The sequence below is a fragment of the Microcaecilia unicolor genome, chromosome 4, assembly GCF_901765095.1.
Source record: "Microcaecilia unicolor chromosome 4, aMicUni1.1, whole genome shotgun sequence".
Classification (NCBI taxonomy): Eukaryota; Metazoa; Chordata; class Amphibia; order Gymnophiona; family Siphonopidae; genus Microcaecilia; species Microcaecilia unicolor.
In genome coordinates this window covers 229,824,606-229,839,237 of record NC_044034.1, presented here as the reverse complement: position 1 = coordinate 229,839,237, position 14,632 = coordinate 229,824,606, and positions in this window count along the sequence as shown.

Here is a 14,632-nt window from a genome sequence, read left to right as displayed (position 1 = left end):
CATGCCAGGACACCAACTGGGCACCCTAGGGGGCACTGCAGTGGATGTCACAAATTGGTCCCAGGTGCATAGCTCCCTTACCTTGGGTGCTGAGCCCCCCAAATCCCCCCCCCAAACCTACTGCGCACAACTCTACACCACTACCATAGCCCTTAGGGATGAAGGGGGGCACCTACATGTGGGTACAGTGGGTTTTGGGGGGGTTTGGAGGGCTCCCATTTACCACCACAAGTGTAACAGGTAGGGGGGGATGGGCCTGGATCCGGCTGCCTTAAGTGCACTGCACCCACTAAAAACTGCTCCAGAGACCTGCATACTGCTGTCATGGAGCTGGGTATGACATTTGAGGCTGGCAAAAAAATGTTTTTAAAATGTTTTTTTGTGTGGGAGGGGGTTGGTGACCACTGAGGGAGTAAGGGGAGGTGATCTCCGATTCCCTCCAGTGGTGATCTGGTCAGTTGGGGCACCTTTTTGAGGCTTGGTCGTGAAGAAAAAGGGACCAAGTGAAGACGGCAAAATGCTCGTCAGGGCTGGCTTTCTTTTTTCCATTATCGGGCGAAGCCGGCCATCTCTTAACCACGCCCCCGTCCCGCCTTCGGTACACTTCCGACATGCCCCCTTGAAGTTTGGCTGGCTCCGCGACGGAATGCAGTTGAAGCCGGCCAAAATCGGCTTTCGATTATACCAATTTTGCCAGGTTTAGAAGATGGACGCCATCTCCCGATTTGTGTCGGAAGATGACCGGCCTTCTCCTTCGAAAACAAGCAGGATAGTTACCTAATGCTAGGACCCACCTTGGGGGTCAGCACTCAAGAAAAAGATCTAGGTGTCTTTGTAGATAATACACTGAAATCTTCTGCTCAGTGAGCGGTGGTGGCCAAGAAAGCAAATAGGATGCTAGGAATTATTAGGAAAGGGATGGTGAATAAGACCAAAAATACTATAATGCCTTTGTATCGCTCCATGGTGCATCTGCACCTTGAGTATTGTATTCAGTTCTGGTCACCGTATCTCAAAAAAGATTTAGCGGAATTAGAAAAGGTTCAAAGAAGAGCGACCAAAATGATAAAGGGAATGGAACTCCTCATGTATGAGGAAAAGCTAATGAGGTTAGAGCTCTTCAGCTTGGAAAAAAGATGGATGAGAGGGATATGATTGAGGTCTATAAAATCCTGAGTGGAGTAGAAGTGAATCAGTTTTTTTCACTCTTTCAAAAAGTACATAGACCAGGGGACACTCAATGAAATTACATGGAAATACATTTAAAACAAATAGGAGTAAATATTTTTTCACTCAAAGAATAGTTAAGCTCTGGAACTTGCTGCCGGAGGATATGGTAACAGTTGTTAGCGTGTCTGGATTTAAAAAAGGTTTGGACAAATTCCTGGAGGAAAAGTCCATAGTCTCAAATTGAAATGGATATGGGGGAAAACACTGCTTGCCCTGGGATTGGTAGCATGAAATGTTGCTACTAATTGGATTTCTGCCAGGTATTTGTGACCTGGATTGGCCACTGTTAGAAGCAGGATACTAGGCTAGATGGACCATTATTCTGATCCAATATGGTTATTCTTATGTTCTTATATTCTTAATGTTTTTGCTGGCTCTTTATACCCAGAAATTCAAAGCTGGAACCTAGACATGGTCCAGCATAGAATTTCTGGTTATAATGCCAGTGGTGGTCAGCAAAACGCTGATCACTGCCGACTGAATATTGAGTCCATACATAATAGGATTACAAAAGGTCAGATAAATCTTGAATCTTAATTTTCTCTAAGATAGTGATTAAGGTAATTTGAAGATCTATAATTATTCTTACCAATTCAATCACTGACTCCCTCTCACCCCCAACACAATCTCATAACTCCCCCACTCCCACAACACAATCCTCACCCCAGTTACAACAGGCCCTTTGGGCATACCTTAGTTCTTAGTAGTTCAGTGAGGCATTGGGGGCAGGAACCACCCTCTCACTCCTGCCCCTAGTTGCTCCATTTTAATAATAGCCACTGCAACATCTAGTGGTAATCCCCACCTGGGAGGGAGGGGGTCAGTGATTGTGTTTGGGGGTGGAAGAGGGTCTTAGATTGTGTCAAGAAGGTTGGAGGGATGATTGGAGCATGTTAGGGGTGGGAGGAACAATTGGAGCTTGCCCGGATGGGTGGAAGGAGATAGACTGTACTCTGCAGGCCGGGACTTGGAAGTTATGCAGATGCCGGATCGGTATTCAGTGTGCAGTCACCTTCATAGTTAACCAGGCAAAGTTAGGAGTCTTATTTATGTGGTCCTACATGCTCCATTCCCTGTACTGCCTCAACCTTCCCACTTCCAACATAGATAGTGAGTGCCAATAGTTAGTGGCACTGTCTAGTTAAGTGCTATTGAATATTGGTGGCTAGGCAGGCACAAGCGATTTAAATAGGCAAGAGGCTCACTTGCCCACCTGTTGCCCATTTAATTCATTTTGAATATTGACCCTATATTGATTCAAGTGTTTCAGAGAAAGAAAAGTCCTAAGAAAATGCCCCAATACATTTCTGTGGGAGGAGGAATTCCAGCAGTTGTAGCATAAGTACGGAAACATACTAGTAACAGAATTGCTCTTTTGAAACTATAGCTTCCCTCTCATCTCTATTCTCAGTTACAAACAGTCAACAGAGACATACACCTACCCTCCCACACATATGGTGCGAAGGTGGCGGACCTTACGTGCCACCTAGATAGGATTTTAGATAGTGCTGGGGAGGAGCCGGCTTTCTTGGTACATGTGGCTACCAATGACATAGGAAAATGTGGGAGAGAGGTTCTGGAAGCCAAATTTAGGTTCTTAGGTAGAAAGCTCAAATCCAGAACCTCTAGAGTAGCATTTTCTGAAATGCTACCTGTTCCACGCGCAGGGCCCAAGAGACAGGCAGAGCTCTGGAGTTTCAATGCATGGATGAGATGATGATGCAGAGAGGAAGGTATTAGCTTTGTTAGGAATTGGGCAACATTCTGGGAAAGGGGAGCCTATTCCGAAAGGATGGGCTCCGCCTTAACCAGGGTGGGACCAGGCTGTTGGCATTGGCATTTAAAAAGGAGATAGAGCAGCTTTTAAACTAGAAATGGAGGGAAGGCCGACAGTCGCTCAAAAGTGCATGGTGGTATCTTTCAAAGATATCACCAAAACAGGGAATATAGGGTATCCTGATAGTGAGGCTACAAAAGAGACCATAGTAGATCAGGTGTCCTTAAAAAAAATAAAAATCAGACAAAAGATTGTAAATTAATACTGTCAAGTACTGTGCATGATGTAAATAGGAACAACAAACATAGTTTGAAATGTCTATATGCGAATGCTAGGAGCCTAAGAAATAAGATGGGAGAGTTAGAATATATTGCACTAAATGAAAAATTAGATATAATAGGCATCTCTAAGACCTGGTGGAAGGAGGATAAGCAGTGGGACACTGTCATACCGGGGTACAAATTATATTGTAGTGATAGGGTGGATTGAATTGGTGGAAGGGTAACATTGTATATTAATGAGAGCCTTGAATCAAATAGATTGAAAATTCTGCAAGAAACAAAACATTTCTTGGAATCACTATGGATTGAAATTCCATGTAAAAAGGGGAAAAGGATAGTGATAGGAGTGTACTACCGTCTGCCTGGCCAGGATGAACAGACGGATGCAGAAATGTTAAAGGAAATTAGGGATGCAAACAACTGGGCAACACTATAATAATAGGTGATTTCAATTACCCACAAAAAATATACCTTTCTACCTTGTATACAATGTGTTTGCAAGCAACTATGGCATCCCCTGGGCGAAAAAATTTTGACAATCACACAAACAAAAGCGAAAACGTGGAGAAAAAAAAGACATCAGATATTACAGAAACACCTCTTTGTCAAAGGACAAGCCTTTTGTATAATGAGGGAACCATATCAGTCATATGTCTTAAAAAAAAACTCCACAAAACTCTTTTGCCACTGGCTTAACCATGTGCTCTACAAACACTTGTAAAGGAGACCTAAATAACACAATTTATAAGGCTTGGAGAGAGTACTTATCTTGGCTGAAGAATTATCCAACTTTGTATTATGAACCCAGCCTCGCGTACACTGTACTCCACACTTCTATAAAGTCCCGACAGGGTCGCCCTGTTTCGCTACAATATAGCTGCTTCAGGGGAATATTTCCATATGTAAGAATAGTCTAAGCTCTTAGCGTCTCGCCGTCTCCACTTTGCTCTGGTTCAAAAAATGGCGGACGGCTTCTCCACTTTCACAATCTGCTTATATACTCAGCGTCTGAAGTCACTCAAGAATCTTCCAATCACATAGCATACTCGTCAGAGGAAAGCTTTCCATTCAATCGCTACATTTAAACCCCTGGGCATGACAGTCTTTAACTCAAAAATCCATCGTTGTTCTCTTTGTCTTAAAAGACGTCAAATGTCACCTCTTCTTTCTGAAACTCTCATTTGTTCCAATACAATACATCTCAATTCTGAAAACTGATGATGATATTGTATACAGTGCGAGACCATAGGTTCATATGGTTACCCGCTTGGATACAGTGTCTGTGTTCTATTAACCGAGTTTTCAAAGTACGAGAAGTCTGACCCACATAATATAATGCACATGGGCACATTATGATGTATATTACGTTCGCTGAAGTACAGTCCGTTATAGCATACAGCTTGTAAATCTTTTCCGAAATTGGATGAATAAATTGGTTAGAATGTAACATAATATTACACACAGAACAATGACCACAAGCACTATGAAACCCCTCTTCACGTCTTCTGATCGTATCTTGATTCCAAACCTCTGCTGGACATAAGGTATCATTAAAATTGCTGTTACGTTGAAATGCAAAAATCACACTTAAGTCCCGAAAACAAGGGTGAACTTGCAACATAGGTAAATGATGTTTAATGATCTTAGACATTTTATCTGTATGAGCATTATAACGTGTTACGAATGTTAACACCTCTTCTGGATCCTGAGTCTTCTGGCTGGGATGTAACAGCCAATCTCTATGATTATTCTTAGCTCTCTTCTTGGCTTTAGACACCAATTTCTTGGGGTAACCCCTATTGATCAACTTCAATTCTAACTGGTTAGCCTGTTGTTGATAACTCATAGTGGAAGAACAAATCCTCCTATATCTAAGAAATTCTATATCTAAGAAATCGGATTAGAAGGATTATACGGAGGGATATATTTATCCCTGGATGAGGAAGGAATCGGTTGAGACCATTATCAAAAAACAAACTAGATTTCAATTTTCCTCAGACATCTCAAGCAGTAGCGAAGACACCAATGATCCGCCTGGGGATATGAGAAAAGAGTCGTATGTAAAAGGCAGGCCTTGGAAAGGGTGAGGTAGAGGGAATCGGAATTTCAATCAGAGGCCCCAAACGCGATCTCAGAGACGCAACCAGCAGTGGTGAATATTTCGAATCGAGTATTAACATTGGTGGAAATGGCTATGTTGGCTAGAGGACTTTCATTTATACCCACGGGATTTCATGATCCTTTTCAATTTCGCATGGATTTAGAAAAATTCATTCGCAAGTTAAATCTCAAATTGTTTTTTGCCTCAGAAGAAGTGGTGGAGAGTATGGATAGATCGTTGGTGAGTGAACCTTCCAAGTGGAGCCCTATGGGCAATTTAGAAGGTGTCCTGGCTACCTTTAAAATGTGTATTTTGAAAGATTTGGAGGAGATGGAATCCCACTTGCCCAGATGCAAACTCAATTTGAGTAAATATGAACGGGTTGCCCTGCAAGAACTAAAAAATGATCCTAGAATTATCATTCGGAAAGCAGACAAAGGAGGGGCAGTGGTGGTGCAAGATACGGCAGACTACATGGATGAGATAACACATCAGTTGGCTGATGGGGACACATATTTGGAGGTTGCTGAAGATCCTTCAGATGAGGTACAGGAGCTTATTAAAAGATTAATGGATAGAGGTAAGAAAGAAGGCTTCCTTACAGAGAAAGAATATACATTTTTGAACTATCGTTTTTTTAAAGTTCCTGTCTTTTACACGTTGCCGAAGATCCATAAAAACATGGAACATCCACCTGGTCGGCCTATTGTGTCGGCCAAGGGTTCTTTATTAGAACGGGCAGCGCAATATATTGATAAGATCTTACAACCCCACATGTTGATGATGAAATCTTATGTGCAGGACAGCTCTCATTGTTTGACACTATTGGAGGCATTGCAGGTACAGGAAGGAACTGACATCCTATTAGTAACGTTAGATGTCTGTGCCTTGTATACGTCAATACCCCAAAAGGAGGTTATAACAGTTTTGGAACAAATCATGGATTCCAGACCTCGTCCACAGATGGTGCCAACGGAATTTGTTATTGATTTGATTCGTATTGCTTTATCTAAGAACTATTTTACATGGAATAAGAAATTTTATTTTCAAAAGACAGGAGTCTCCATGGGTGCTGCCTGTTCTCCCACCATTGCCAATTTTTTTATGGAATATTTTGAAACACAATGGATTTATACGTCCACTTTATTCATGTATGCCATATGTTGGCTTAGATACATCGATGATATTTTCATGGCCTGGAGGGGCACAGTGGATCAATTGAATCAATTTGTGGATGAACTAAATGCATGTCATAAAACGATAAAGTTTGAAGCCAAACATAGTTTTTCAGCCATCGCGTTTTTAGATATTTGGGTGACCTTGGAACATCAGCGGGTTGCTACTTCTGTTTATATTAAACCCACGGATCGCAACACCACTTTACAATTTGCAAGTATGCATCCTCATCATTGTAGAATGCATATCCCGTTTGCACAATTTCTTAGATATAGGAGGATTTGTTCTTCCACTATGAGTTATCAACAACAGGCTAACCAGTTAGAATTGAAGTTGATCAATAGGGGTTACCCCAAGAAATTGGTGTCTAAAGCCAAGAAGAGAGCTAAGAATAATCATAGAGATTGGCTGTTACATCCCAGCCAGAAGACTCAGGATCCAGAAGAGGTGTTAACATTCGTAACATGTTATAATGCTCATACAGATAAAATGTCTAAGATCATTAAACGTCATTTACCTATGTTGCAAGTTCACCCTTGTTTTCGGGACTTAAGTGTGATTTTTGCATTTCAACGTAACAGCAATTTTAATGATACCTTATGTCCAGCAGAGGTTTGGAATCAAGATACGATCAGAAGACGTGAAGAGGGGTTTCATAGTGCTTGTGGTCATTGTTCTGTGTGTAATATTATGTTACATTCTAACCAATTTATTCATCCAATTTCGGAAAAGATTTACAAGCTGTATGCTATAACGGACTGTACTTCAGCGAACGTAATATACATCATAATGTGCCCATGTGCATTATGTTATGTGGGTCAGACTTCTCGTACTTTAAAAACTCGGTTAATAGAACACAGACACTGTATCCAAGTAGGTAAGATATATGAACCTATGGTCTCGCACTGTATACAATATCATCATCAGTTTTCAGAATTGAGATGTATTGTATTGGAACAAATGAGAGTTTCAGAAAGAAGAGGTGACATTAGACGTCTTTTAAGACAAAGAGAACAACGATGGATTTTTGAGTTAAAGACTGTCATGCCCAGGGGTTTAAATGTAGCAATTGAATGGAAAGCTTTCCTCTGACGAGTATGCTATGTGATTGGAAGATTCTTGAGTAACGTCAGACGCTGAGTATATAAGCAGATTGTGAAAGTGGAGAAGCCGTCCGCCATTTTTTGAACCAGAGCAAAGTGGAGACGGCGAGACGCTAAGAGCTTAGACTATTCTTACATATGGAAATATTCCCCTGAAGCAGCTATATTGTAGCGAAACAGGGCGACCCTGTCGGGACTTTATAGAAGTGTGGAGTACAGTGTACGCGAGGCTGGGTTCATAATACAAAGTTGGATAATTCTTCAGCCAAGATAAGTACTCCCTCCAAGCCTTATAAATTGTGTTATTTAGGTCTCCTTTACAAGTGTTTGTAGAGCACATGGTTAAGCCAGTGGCAAAAGAGTTTTGTGGAGTTTTTTTTCAAGACATATGACTGATATGGTTCCCTCATTATACAAAAGGCTTGTCCTTTGACAAAGAGGTGTGTCTGTAATATCTGATGTCTTTTTTTCTCCATGTTTTCGCTTTTGTTTGTGTGATTGTTAAAATTTTTTCGCCCAGGGGATGCCATAGTTGCTTGCAAACACATTGTATACAAGGTAGAAAGGTATATTTTTTGTGGATAATAGATTCTACCTATTCCGTTGGATTACAGTGATTTCAATTACCCCCATATTGACTGGGTAAATATAACCGGGGCACACAAGGGAGGTAAAATTCCTTGATGAAATCAAGGACTGCTTTATGGAGTAGCTGGTACAGGAGCCGACAAGAGATGGAAAAATTATAGACCTATTCCTTAGTAGAGCGCATGATCTGGTGCGGGAGGTAGTGGTGCTGGGGCCGCTTGATAACAGTGATCATAATATGATCAGATTTGATATTAGCTTTGAAGTAAGTATACACAGGAAATCCAATATGTTAGCGTTTAACTTTAAAAAAGGAGACTATCCTGCTTATTTTCGAAAGAGAAGGCCAGCCATCTTCTGACACAAATCGGGAAATGGCCAGCCATCTCCTAAACCTGGCGAAATCGGTATAATCAAAAGCCTATTTTGGCCGGCTTCAACTGCTTTCCGTAGCGGAGCCGTCGAAAGTTCCCCAGGGGCATGTCGGAGGCATACCGAAGGTGGGATGGGGGCATGGTTGCGAGATGGTCGGCTTCGCCCAATAATGGAAAAAAGAAAGCTGGCCCTGACAAGCATTTCGCCGGCTTCACTTGGTCCCTTTTTCTTCACGACCAAGCCTCAAAAAGGTGCCCCAACTGACCAGATGACCACCGGAGGGAATCAGGGATCACCTCCCCTTACTCCCCAGTGGTCACCAACCCCCTCCCACCCAAAAAAAAAATGTAAAACATTTTTTTCCAGCCTCTATGCCAGCCTCAAATGTCATACCCAGCTCCATGACAGCAGTATGCAGGTCCCTGGAGCAGTTTTTAGTGGGTGCAGTGCACTTCAGGCAGGCGGACCCAGGCCCACCCCCCCCCCCCCACCTGTTACACTTGTGGTGGTAAATGGGAGCCCCCCCAAACCCACTGTACCAACATGTAGGTGCCCCCTTTCATCCATAAGGGCTATGGTAGTGGTGTAGAATTGTGGGGAGTGGGTTTTGGGGGGGGGGGGGTTTGTAGAGCTCAGCTCCCAAGGTAAGAGAGCTATGTACCTGGGACCAATTTGTGAAGTCCACTGCAGTGCCCCCTAGGGTGCCTGGTTGGTGTCCTGGCATGTCAGGGGGACCAGTGCACTACAAATGCTGGCTTCTCCCATGGCTTGCATTTGGCCGGGTTTGAGATAACCCATTATGGCCAAAAACCGAAGCTTGCCATCTCTAAATCCAGCGATCTCTAAAACCGGCGATCTCAACATTTGACCTAAATGTTGAGATTTAGCCGGCCCCGACCGTACTATCGAAACAAAAGATGGCCAGCCATCTTTTTCGATAATACGGTTGGTGCCGCCTCTTTACGGAGCCGGCCCCGGAGATGGGCGGCGCTGTTCGATTATGCCCCTCCACGATAAAATGAGAAGAACGGTGAAAAAAAAAACTTAGAGAAGTGGCAGCGAGGGTCAAAAATTTACATCGGGCATGGATGCTGTTCAAAAACACCATCCTGGAAGCCCAGGCCAAATATATTCCTCTTATTAAAAAAAGAGGATGGAAGACCAAACGACAGCCAGCATGGTTAAAAAATGAGGTGAAGGAAGCTATTAGAGCTAAAAGAAAATCCTTCACAAAATGGAAGAAGGAACCGACTGAATGTAATAAGAAACAGCATAAGAAATGCCAAGTCAAATGCAAAGCGCTGATAAGGAAGGCTAAGAGGGACTTCGAAGAAAAGATTGTGTTGGAGGCAAAAACACGTAATAAACATTTTTTTAGGTATTTTAAAAGCAGGAAGCCGACAAAAGAATCGGTTGGACTGCTAGATGACCAAGGAGTAAAACGGGCGATCAGAGAAGACAAAACAGTAGTGGAGAGATTAAATTAATTCTTTGCTTTGGTCTTCACCGAGGAAGATTTGGGTGAGATTTTTTTTTTGTTACATTTGTACCCCATGCTTTCCCACTCATGGCAGGCTCAATGCGGCTTACATGGGGCAATGGAGGGTTAAGTGACTTGCCCGGAGTCACAAGGAGCTGCCTGTGCCTGAAGTAGGAATCAAACTCAGTTCCTCAGTTCCCCAGGACCAAAGTCCACCACCCTAACCACTAGGCCACTCCTCCACTACCGGTGCCAGAAATGGTATTCGAAGCTGACGAGTCAGAGAAACTGAATGAATTCTCTATAAACCTGGAGGATGTAATGGGGCAGTTCTACAAACTGAAGAGTAGTAAATCTCCTGGACCGGATGGTATTCATCCCAGAGTACTGATAGAACTGAAAAATGAACTGGTAGAGCTATTGTTAGTAATATGTAATTTATCCTTAAAATCGAGCGTGCGGTGGGGATCACGTGACGCGATGAGCTGAGCAGACGTGCTTTGCTGCAGCTCGAGGCCCCTCACCCCGTAATCGCGAACATACTGCTCAAATAGCGCTCATAATTTAACAGCTGGTCACAGCGTGACTTTATGGACAAATATATAAGTAAAACCCCAGTCGGAATGGCACTGCGCACCGGGAAAAAGGAGAAAGAGAAGAATAAAATGCCTACCCCGGATTCCAAAATGGTGGGCGAACTGCAGCAAGCTGACCAGGTATTTTCAGCATCGCAACTCGAACAATTGACTACCGCAGTAGCGAAAGCCTGGCAGCCCAAGTGGGACGCTCTAGAACAAAAGATAGACACCTACCATACCAAGCTGGAGGGACCGGAGACTCGCATTGAGGACCTCGCATCAAGGGTCTCGGCCCTAGAAGATGATTCGCAGGGCTACAGTGCAGATATTCGCAAGGTCAAGCAGCAGTTCCAGGAACACATAGACAAATTAGAAGATCTAGAAAACCGTTCCCGGAGGAACAATATCCGAATTGTGGGTATCTCGGAGAATGTACCAGACAGAAACTTAGTGATATGGCTCACAGACTGGTTAACTAAAGAGTTGGCCCTGTCGGATTCCCTCGGGCCTCTAGTAATTGAGCGTGCGCACCGCGTGGGACATAAAAATGATACCCAGACAAGACCACGAGTAATAGTAGCGCGGATACTCAATTACCATCACAAAATGGAAATATTGAATGGATTTAAGATTCACAGAGGGGATCTAACGCATGAGGGACGACCAGTCCTGATGTTCCAAGACTACTCTGCAGGAGTCCAGGAGCAACGAAATAAATTTCACCAGTTATGCTCAGCACTGGCGCAGAAACAAACTCGCTTCTTACTCCAATACCCAGCATTGTTGAAAGTTTCACTTCAAGGACAATGGTGCATATTTAAATCTCCGGAGGAGGCTAAAGCTGGATTGCGGGAACATGGCATCCTTGAAGGAGACTGAGGGCATTTTTAGTATTTGCTGTGAGGCAGCGTATTAATGTAATTTAACTGCAGTAAGTAAGGAATTGCATGTTACACGGGGGAGAGGGCTCCCTGCTAATCAGGTGATCTTCAGCCGAAACCAGGCTTTGGCCTGGAAGATGGCTAAGGGGTGGATAGAGAGGGGGGTGGTTAGGGGGGGATTGAGATCAGGGACCGTATTATACATGAGAGTTGGGAGTACCAAAAGTTCGGCAATGGCACAAGTCGGGGTTACACGGGTTTACACTGGGGTCACTAGTGAATTGGACGGGTGGTGTGAGCGAATTTGGAGCTGGGGGGACCTCGAAAAATTTTGGAGGTGGAGAGGAATAGCAAAGATGAGGGGTAAATTTGATGAGGACAGTGAAATTGAAAAGAATGTCCACTAGGATAATATCTTGGAATGTAGGCGGTATAAGCTCCCCGATTAAAAGATCTAAGATCCTAACAACGCTAAAAAGACACAAAGCTAACATAGCGTGCTTACAGGAAACATGCCTCACACAGACAAAGAACATCTTAAGTTGCAAAAACTATGGGTTAGTGAAGTGTTTGTGGCCCCGCCCCAGAGTAGGAAGGGGGGAGTTGCTGTGTTATTTCAGAAAGGACTGCCATATAAAGCCACAGTACTGGACAAAGGAGTTAAAGGGGACTTTATCCTATTAAGAGTGTGGCTGTCAGGGAGGGACTTGCTGTTGTTGGTTCTATATGGGCCCAATAACTTTGATGCTGCATTCTTTAAAGCTCTAACTGGGAAATGTTTGCAGAGTGGGGGTGGAGACTTGATAGTGGCGGGAAATTTTAATGCAGTTATTGACCCCCGCCAGAACTGTTCCAATACCCTGGCCTCTCAATACAGAGGGACGCGAGCTCGAGAATTCCAAGCGTTTAATCGAACCCTTGATTTGGTAGACCCGTGGAGGGTGCATCACCCTGGAGAGAGCGATTATACCCATAGATCAAGGGCCCATGGCACCTTTGCCAGGATTGATTATATCATGCTGGCCCGCTCTCTCTTTCACCTTGTGGATGCAGCAACCATTGGCCCGGAAGAAATATCCGACCACGCTATAGTGTGGGTGGACCTTAAACTTACGTCAGACCCGGGAGGGGGGATAGGAAGGAGATACCCAGCCCATTTACACCTTGATCCCCACTTACGGGCGCATGTACAGAAGAGTTGGGCACAATACATAGAACACAATAAAATTCATGCAGACCTCCAGCCCGAGTTGTTTTGGTCAGCTTCAAAGGCAGTTTTACGAGGTGCCATTATAGCCTATTGTAGTGTTAAGAACAAAAGGAAGGCAGCTAGCATCCTGCAGCTGGAGCGGCAGTTGCAAAGGGCTAAAAGAGTGCATTTGCACTACCCCACGACTGTCACCCTAGAAAACTTAAAAGCCACTCAGGTAGCATTAAATAGCTTGCTGCACGAGAAAGAAATGAAATCAGCCCTGTTTTACAAATACAAGCTACAGAGGTTTGGAAACCGGGTAGGTAGAATGTTGGGGCGATTAATTAAAAATGTAGGCGCCCCGAAGACGGTGACCTTACTAAAAGACTCCAAGGGGAACCTCATCACCGATAGCAGAAAGATAGGACAGGCGTTTACAGAGTATTTTACAGTCTTATATCAGGCAAGACCGCCCTCCAATGAGCAAGCAATGCGAGAATATCTACAACAGATAGGCCTCCCCAAGTTGACGGGGGAACAATTAGAGACCTTAAATAAACCCCTAACAATGTCTGAGCTGCAGCAGGGGATCAAGACTCTAAAATTGTGGTCAGCACCAGACCCGGATGGGTTATCCGGCGAATATTATAAAATCCTACCAGGGGAGGCTTTGGCGGCGCTCTTAGAATACTATCAGGAGGTTATTGAAGAGAGAGGTTTTCCGAGATATGCTAATACAGCGTTGATAACATTAATTCCTAAGCCAGGAAAGCCTCTCGATAAAGTAGAATCCTACCAACCGATATCTCTGTTGGCAAAAATGATGGCAGAGCAATTGGCACAATGCTTGCCATCGTTGATAGGCCCAGAACAGGTGGGGTTTGTGAGAGGCCGCCAGTCAGTACACAATGTTAGGAAAACCCTACTGGCTATCGCAGCTTGCCAGCAGACTGAAGCGCCCACCTTGATTCTGAGCTTAGACGCTGAAAAGGTCTTCGATCAGGTCGGGTGGGACTTCATGTTTCAAACATTAACAGTAATAGGCCTGGAGGGATGGTTTATGCAAGCCGTAAGAACACTTTACGACCAGCCCCGAGCGGGAGTGATAGTGAATGGCATCAGATAGCCAGAGTTTCAAATCTGTCGGGGCACTAGGCAGGGCTGTCCTCTGTCCCCATTACTATTTCTCTTGTCCCTAGAACCTCTGATGCGGACGGTCCTCGCAGCTCCCGATCTCCAGGGGGTTACTTTGGCGGGTCATACTATAAAAATTTTAGCTTATGCAGACGACCTGTTAGTGATAATAAGGGAGCCCTCCAAAACTTTAGGAAAGTTGCTAGAGATTATCGAGCATTATGGGGGTTATTCTGGCTTTCGACTAAACCTGCACAAATCTACAGCCCTCTCGGCGTTTTCGGAGATGCGTACAACATGGCCTGGGACCTTTCCTCTACAGTGGGCACAGACTTCTTTGAAATATCTGGGAGTGTTTATCCCCATGGACTTGTCCAAGCTCTATGAGCAGAACGTGTTGCGGCTATTGCGGGATACTAACAAGCAGTTGCTAGCTTGGGGGCTGTTACCGCTTTCCCTAATGGGGCGGATTGCTCTGGTCAACATGGTCATAGTCCCTAGATGGTTATATACATTTCAAACCCTCCTGCTATCTTTAAAGAAGGCTGACGAGTGGAAGCTGATAAAGATAGTGCAAACCTTCCTATGGAAAGGGAAAAAGTCTCGCCTCCCTTCTTCTGCATTGTGTATTCCGACAGAGTACGGCGGTCTGGGACTTCTAAACATTAAGTACATGACTGTGGCCAGTGGCATGCGCCACGTAAATGATTGGTTTAGGGGAACCCAAGACTACACG